The sequence below is a fragment of the Heptranchias perlo genome, unplaced genomic scaffold, assembly GCF_035084215.1.
Source record: "Heptranchias perlo isolate sHepPer1 unplaced genomic scaffold, sHepPer1.hap1 HAP1_SCAFFOLD_949, whole genome shotgun sequence".
Lineage (NCBI taxonomy): Eukaryota > Metazoa > Chordata > Chondrichthyes > Hexanchiformes > Hexanchidae > Heptranchias > Heptranchias perlo.
Genome location: NW_027139991.1, coordinates 31,897 through 40,105, shown reverse-complemented (window position 1 = coordinate 40,105; position 8,209 = coordinate 31,897). Strand labels below are relative to the sequence as shown.

Genomic DNA, 8,209 nt, shown 5'->3' with positions numbered 1-8,209 from the left:
TCTCCTGCTCAGTGCGGGGCTGGACGACTGGTGAGAGGCATCAGACTGACTCCAGAATGAAAAGCGGGTGTTCAGATTCAGCCACCTTGGGATTGTCGGACAAACTGAACCCCGACAGCAACGTCACCACCCGCCTCTCTGCAATAATCGGATGGGAAGGAGCCCTGCCGCTGGCCCGGCTCGCTCAGTCGGTAAAGCACGAAATTCCTAATCTCAGGGGCGTGGGTTTAAACCACACATTGGGCGTTTTGTGTTCTATTTTCCAGAGTGGGTGATGAAAGGTTCAAAGTGCAACCTCTTATCTCCAGTTCACGAAATCCAGTTATATAAACAGACACAACCCTGAGCTGTGTGAAAGGAAACCGTGAGCGTTGCCAAATATCCAGTCCCTCCCGATTCTATCTTCTCATTCCCTCCACATGGGACACGGCAGATACCGTTTCAATAGGCTTCATTTTTGCTGTTATTCAAAATGTTGATGGTTAGGAAGTGTAATATTTAGAAGATGCCAACTCTGGATCCATTCGCCTCTCTGATACCTCCTGAGCCCACCTTACCCTCTTTGATTCTCCCTGAGCTCCTTATCTTCTCTGATACCCTCAGAGAGTCCATTGTCCTCTTTGAACCTTGTAAGCGCCCTTTACACTCTCTGGTACCCGCTGAGTGCCCCTCACCCACTGATACGCCCTGAGCGTCCTTACACTCTCTGATACCCTCTGGCAGTCCTTCCCCTCTGCGAGATCTCAATATACTTTCTGATACCCTATGACTGCCCCTACCCCTCTCTGAGCCCCGTTACACTCTCTGATAACCTCTGACTGTCCCTTCCCCTCTCTGAGACCTCAATATACTATCTGATACCCTCTGACTGCCCCTTCCCCTCTCTGAGCCCCGTTACACTCTCTGATACCCTCTGACTGCCCCTTCCCCTCTCTGAGCCCCGTTACACTCTCTGATGCCCTCTGACTGCCCCTTCCCCTCTCTGAGATGCCCTTGTCCCAATGCATCACCACTAAGAAGCCATTAGACGCCCTGATGCGTTCTCAGAACCCATTACCGTCCCTGATATCAAAGTGCGGTGTAACTTCACAGGTGGATCTACCGGTCTGTGTTTAGGATGAGATCCAGAGTTTGTTCGGTCGCTGTTGCTTCCGCCTCTCCCACTCTGAGAGCTCCATTGGCAGTCGGTACTGATCTTCCTCCGATAAACTGGGTGTGGATCTATGAGTGCGCTGCTGATTTATAAACTTTGGGAGTTTATGTATGAGTGCGATGTTTATATATGAACTGTGGGTGTGTATATATGAGTGCGATGTTTATATATGAACTGTGGGTGTGTATATATGAGTGCGATGTTTATATATGAACTGTGGGTGTGTATATATCAGTGCGATGTTTATATATGAACTGTGGGTGTGTATATATGAGTGCGATGTTTATATATGAACTGTGGGTGTGTATATATGAGTGTGATGTTTATATATGAACTGTGGGTGTGTATATATGAGTGCGATGTTTATATATGAACTGTGGGTGTGTATATATGAGTGCGATGTTTATATATGAACTGTGGGTGTGTATATATGAGTGTGATGTTTATATATGAACTGTGGGTGTGTATATATGAGTGTGATGTTTATATATGAACTGTGGGTGTGTATATATGAGTGTGATGTTTATATATGAACTGTGGGTGTGTATATATGAGTGCGATGTTTATATATGAACTGTGGGTGTGTATACATGAGTGCGATGTTTTTATCTGAATTGTGGAATGAACAGGAGGGGCAATGCCTCCTGGGGTTATATTTTCTTCCACGACAATGACACAAAGTAAGCGTTAGATGTGGAGCCGAAATAGCTCAGTTGGGAGAGCGTTAGACTGAAGATCTAAAGGTCCTTGGTTCAATCCCGAGTTTCGGCAGTTTTTGGTTGTTTAGTTTCTTCTTCTTTGGGTCGATTCTCGCATTTATTTACAGTGAAATTTGATCCCCGCCACTGAAGGATTGGGGATTGAATAGAGAGACATCAAGGATGGGAAATATTTATATCGTCTGTATTTGGTTTTTATTTCTCTGTTACCTTCTGCCTTTTTCTCTTGGTTTTGTCTCTCTCGGTGCCGGGTGACTATTTGATTTGATGCACTTTATTCGAAACTGATGCCTTTTCCCCATCTCGGGGCGGTCAGACCCGCTCTGTCTGTCTGTTGCTGCTGATGATCATTAATGGGAACAGGCCGCGAGTTAAACATTTATCTGCAAACCGGAGAAAGACAAATGAAAAGAAAGACGCGTTTCTCCGGCCCAGGGGCAAAGTTACAATGGATGTTATTCAATAAACTGTCCCCGTGAATTTGTCTGTGGACCTGTTTGTAAAGCTTGGATTTAAAAGTTACAAAAACCCGATATAAATAAAGTAAATTACAAGAATCGAATCCGTGATCATGATATTACGGTAAACTCGATGCAAATGAACTAACCGGCGGTCCGAAAGGCACATTCGGCTGTTTAATTAATTTTTGTACCTGTGCGCCGGTTGGTCGCGGTTTCTGTCTGTGGACCCCAAAATCTCTCTGCTCCTGCACAGTTCCTAGTTTATCACCATTTAGAAAATACACTGATTGATCTTAGATTTAAAGTGGATGACCTCGCTCTCCCCCACATTGAACTCTATTTGCCCCAGTTTTGCCCACTCACTTAATCCATCAATTCCCACTTTTCAACTTCCTGCTTCTATCTACATTATTTATTCCGCCACCAGAAGGCTGAGTGTCCAAATCACGGGGTAACCGTTGCTTTTCGAGCTGATCGGATTCTGGATCGTTCCGGAATGAATGTTTTATCTGCTTTTTCTCAATAAACAGAACCTTGCACTCAAATCTGCTTCTCTGGTTCCCAATTTTCAGGAAGGCGTCTCATTCTGCCCTCGACTTTTGATTTTGAACTGCGGATGAAGATTTTGCAAAGAGGGAAAAGAAGTCCCCAAATCGCCCCACGTGACTCTCAAACGCTTTGGGAAGAAGTTCAGTTCAAACAATCAGGACTTTAAAGGCCCCTCAATGACCTGCACTTTCTTTGATTGAGTTTTGTTCGCCATTGTATTCGACCGTGAAATCGCTCTCCGCTTTCATCTCACTGAAGTGAACAGTGTGACGGCCTTGTATCTGTCAGCGTGTAAGTGACGAGTTTGGGGTCGGTATGGGCCGCTTTCAATTTTGAAATCTCACCAAGCACCAGAGAAAAGAAACTTAGAATCAAACTGTCCCTGTCAGTGATGAATTGAAGTGAATATCGCTCCAAGCAGATCTGGACAATGTGCAGCGCAGCCGCACAGGAGTTCCAAATCCACCCTCTCGCCACTCGACAATCACAACTTTACTCTGGCCCAGTGTCACCGCGCTGAAATCAAGTCTTTCTCGGCCACATACTTTCTTAACATCATAGTTCCTGGTTTAAGAGTGAAAACTGCCGTCCGCTTCACTGTAAGTGCAAGAGACAACTTTGTAGACACCGTGTAGTGTCACAGACCTGCTCGTTGGACCTGCTCATTTCATCTCATCTCATTTTCTGCAATACTGGAATAGAGAATGGTGAATCACAGCTCGAAAAATCAATCCTCTCTCCTACTGGGGGACCGAGTCTTCCAACATACAGGCATTTAGGGGCAAGGGGAGTTTGATGTTCAGAAAGAAGACGGCACCGATTTTCACTCGTGCAAACTGCACACCCTTTATTTTGGAAAAGTAAACTGATGGTAAGACAGCTGTTACATTGATCGCTGCAAGCTGAAACGGTAGCTCGGTGAATTAATGGCTCAAGATGGCCACTGTGGTGCAATTGGTTAGCGCGTTTGGTTATTAACTGTAAAGGTTGGTGGTTCGAGCCCACCCGGGGACAATAGGGAGCTTTTACCTTAAAATTCGTTGTTTCGCATTTCCAGGTTTCGAATGTGCGTTCTGTTTCCAGAAAAATGTACCGTAAACATTGCCAGCTGAGCGCGGCTGATATTGCTCCTGCCGCTGGATAACAGGTATCTGAACAATATCCAAAAAACCGAGAATGGCTTGATGGTGATCGAAATACTTCTTGACAGACAAGGTTCAAAAGGAGGGCTCACGATTAAAGTGAAATATTATTCACCTTCCGACAGGTTTCAGTTTATTTGTGAGAGATCGTTAAAGGATCCTGCAGCGCTGCCTCAGTTAACAAAAGCAGTTCTCAGCCGCATTTTTGACGCAGCATCAAACCCATCAGTTTTTCGCTGTTCCCCAGCTCCCCGAGTGAGTGAGGCCGTGACAGCAGCAACATTGTCCGGCCCCGTTCTCTCCAATCACCCGCTGCCGGTGGAAAGCAGCGAATGCAGCCTCAGACAGCGCATTACTGTCCATCCCTGGGAAACAATTTCCAACTGAAACAGATTGGAGTTGTGCTGAGCTTTGAGTCTGTCGCGTGTCCGTGACGAGGTTCAGGTTGATATCATCCATTCATTTTTTTATATCTCAGAAGCGCACCAGGAGAAAACAGGAACTGAGAATCAAATTGTCCCTGTAGGTGATGAATTCAAGTGAATATCGCTCCAAGCAGATCTGTGAAAGTCACAGTGCAACCGCACAGAAGTTCCAAAATTCTCCCTCTCGCCACTCGGCAAACATTAACTGACCTTTGCTCTGGCCTGGTGTCGCCTCGATCAAACCGTCTCTTTCGCGTATGATTTTTTTACGAGTGCAAAGCGTCCCCCGCTTCAGTGAAGCTGCAATCGACATTTTCTTCTAGATGCCATGTCATGGGCCAAATAAAGGATGTGAACAGTTACTGCTGAGAACAAATTAAAAAGTAGCAGAAGTTCATCAAAGTTGCACCATTGAAAGTCCTGGGTGGAGGTTTAGAGGCTGCGATTGTGGGAAGAGTTTTGTTGCGATTCTAACAGACCTTCGAGTGAATTTCCGGGATGTCCAGAGCACCGAAATAACTCAGTCAGACTGAAGATCTAAAGGGTTCAGTCCCGGGTTTCAGGAGCGTTTTCTCTCCCTCTCTGTTATCTTGATACCTCCTCCGTGTCCTTTCCATTTTCTGATACGCTCGGAGGGCCCCTTACCCACTGGCACACCCTGACTCTCCCTGATAACATCTGGCAGTCCCTTGCCCTCCCTGATAACATCTGGCAGTCCCTTGCCCTCTCTGATAACATCTGGCAGTCCCTCGCCCTCTCTGATAACATCTGGCAGTCCCTTGCCCTCTCTGATAACTTCTGAGAGTGCCGTAAACTCTTTGATACCTCATAGCCTCACACCCCTTGATAACCCCTGAGAAGCCCTTTGATTCCCTGACAGCCTCTGGGATCCCGTTGCCCCACCGGATCCACACTAATAAACCCTTAGACTCCCTGGTTCATTCTCAGGAGCCATTAACCTCTCTGCTACCCAAGTGCGATTTAATTCCACATGTGGATCTACCAGTCTGTGTTAAGGATCAGATCCACGGTTTGTTCGCTCTCATTACTCCGAAGCACTCTGTTCACCGAGAGGGAAATCGCACCTACGTTTATGTGATCTTCAAAGAAAAATAAAACATTGCATGTACAGAAAACAGAAATAGCTCAGATGGGGTAGCGTTAGAATTAAAATCCACAGATCCTTTGTTCAATCTCCGCTTAAGGCGGCCTTTTTTCCTCTTTCTCTGTTGGCGGAATGCATAATGAGGGGGCTTAATCTTGAAATTAGTGCTCGATTAATGAGGCGAGAAATCAGGAATCACTTTCGCAAACAAAATACGGCTGAAAGCTGGAACTCTCTCGGCCAAAAGGATGTGGATTGAGGCTCAATTCAAATTTACAAGACTGATATTGACAGATCTTTTTTCGGTTCGGGTCCCAAGGGATATGTTTCCAATGCGGGGAAATCGAGTTGAGTTGCAGACCACCTCATGATCTAATTGAATGGTGCAGCAGGAAGAGGGGCTGAGTGGCCCTCTCCTGTCTCGATGTTCCTATACTGCTCAGCGCGGTGCTGGAGGACGGGGAAAAGGCATCAGACTGACTCCAGAATGAAAAGCGAGTGTGCAGAAGGAGCTTCGCTGGGATTGTCAGACAAACTGAACCCCTGCAGCAAAATCAACAGCTGCCTCTCTACAATAATAGGATGGGAAAGGATGTTGAAGGCGGCCTGGCTAGCTCAGTCGGTAAAGCATGAGACTCTTAATCTCAGGGTCGTGGGTTCGAGCCCCACGCTGGGCGTTTCGTGTTTTATTTCTCAAACTGGGTGATAAAAGGTCCAAAGTGCGACCTCTTATCTCCAGTTCATGAAATCCAGTTACATTCACAGACACAACACTGAGCTGTGTGAAAGGAAACCGTGAGCGTTGCAAAATATCCAGTCCCTCCCGATTCTATCTTCTCATTCCCTCCACATGGGACACGGACAGATTATCGGTTCAACCGGCTTCATTTTTTGCTGTTATTAAATGTGTTGATGCCTTCAAAATGTAAGATTTAGAAGATGCCAACTCTGGATCCATTCGCCTCTCTGATACCTCCGGAGACCCCCTTACCTGATTTGATTCTCCCTGAGCTCCTCATCTTCTCCGATATGGTCCGAGAGTCCATTATCCTTTTTGAACCTTGTCAGCGCCCTTTACACTCTCTGATACCCGCAAAATGCTCCTTACCCACTGATACGCCCTGAGTCCTCTTACACTCTCTGATACTCTCTGACACTCCCTTCCCTTCTCTGAGATCCTCTTACACTCTGATATCCTCCGACACTCCCTTCGCCTCTCTGAGATCCCGTTACACTGTCTGATACCCTCTGACACTCCCTTCCCCTCTCTGAGATCCCCTTACACTCTGTGCTACTCTCTGACACTCCCTTCCCTTCTCTGTGATCCCGTTACACTGTCTGATACCCTCTGATACTCCCTTCCCCTCTCTGAGCCCTCTTACGCTCTCTGATACCCTCTGACACTCCCTTCCCCTCTCTAAGATCCTCTTACGCTCTCTGATACCCTCTGACACTCCCTTCGCCTCTCTAAGATCCCCTTACGCTCTCTGATACCCTGTGACACTCCCTTCGCCTCTCTAAGATCCCCTTACACTCTCTGATACGCTCTAATATTCTCTTCCCCTCTCTGGGATCCCCTTGCCCCACCGGATCGCCACTAAGAAGCCATTAGACTCCCTGAACCCTTCTCAGAGCCCATTGCCCTTCCTCATACCCGAGTACGATGTAATTTCACACGATGATCGATCGGCTTGTGTTCAGAATGAGATCCACAGTTTGTACGGCCCATGCTGCTTCCGCCTCTCCCACTCCGAGAGCCCAAGCGGCGGTCGGAACCAATCTCCCTCCTATAAACTCGGAGTGTAAGTATGAGTGCGCTGTTGTTTCATAAACTGTGGGTGTGTATATATGAGTGCGATGTTTATATATGAACTGTGGGTGTGTATATATGTGTGCGATGTTTATATGTGAACTGTGGGTGTGTATATATGATTGCGATGTTTATATATGAACTGTGGGTGTGTATATATGAGTGCGATGTTTATATATGAACTGTGGGTGTGTATATATGAGTGCGATGTTTATATATGAACTGTGGGTGTGTATATATGTGTGCGATGTTTATATATGAACTGTGGGTGTGTATATATGAGTGCGATGTTTATATATGAACTGTGGGTGTGTATATATGAGTGCGATGTTTATATATGAACTGTGGGTGTGTATATATGAGTGCTATTTTTGTATATGAACTGTGGGTGTGTATATATGAGTGCGATGTTTATATATGAACTGTGGGTGTTTATATATGAGTGCGATGTTTATCTATGAAGTGCGGTAATGAACAGGAGGAGCAGGGCTTCAGAGGGGTTATATTTTCTTGGAAGACAATGGCGCAAAGTTGCATTTGCTCTGGGGTCCAAATACTCAGTTGGAATTGCATTGGACTGAAGATTTAAAGGTCCTTGGTTTAATCCCGGGTTCGGCAGTTTTTGATTGTTTCGTTTCTTCTTCTTTGGGTCCATTCTCGCATTTATTGACAGAGAAATTTTATTCCCACCACTGAAGGATTGGGGATGGATTTGAGAGACATCAAGGATGGGACATATTTATATCGTCTGTATTTGGTTTTTATTTCTCTGTTACCTTCTGCCTTTTTCTCTTGGTTTTGTCTCTCTCGGTGCCGGGTGACTATTTGATTTGATGCATTTGTTC

At 45.9% G+C, this 8,209-nt stretch overlaps 2 non-coding genes across 2 annotated transcripts; both read left to right on the top strand.

The window, feature by feature from the left end:
- The first annotated feature begins 1,851 nt into the window (after positions 1 to 1,851).
- trnaf-gaa (transfer RNA phenylalanine (anticodon GAA)) lies at positions 1,852 to 1,924 on the top strand. The gene has a single exon. It is a non-coding gene; the product is annotated as a tRNA-Phe (tRNA).
- A 4,234-nt stretch (positions 1,925 to 6,158) lies between these two features.
- On the top strand, positions 6,159 to 6,231 carry trnak-cuu (transfer RNA lysine (anticodon CUU)). Its single transcript has one exon. It is a non-coding gene; the product is annotated as a tRNA-Lys (tRNA).
- Positions 6,232 to 8,209: the final 1,978 nt, after the last annotated feature.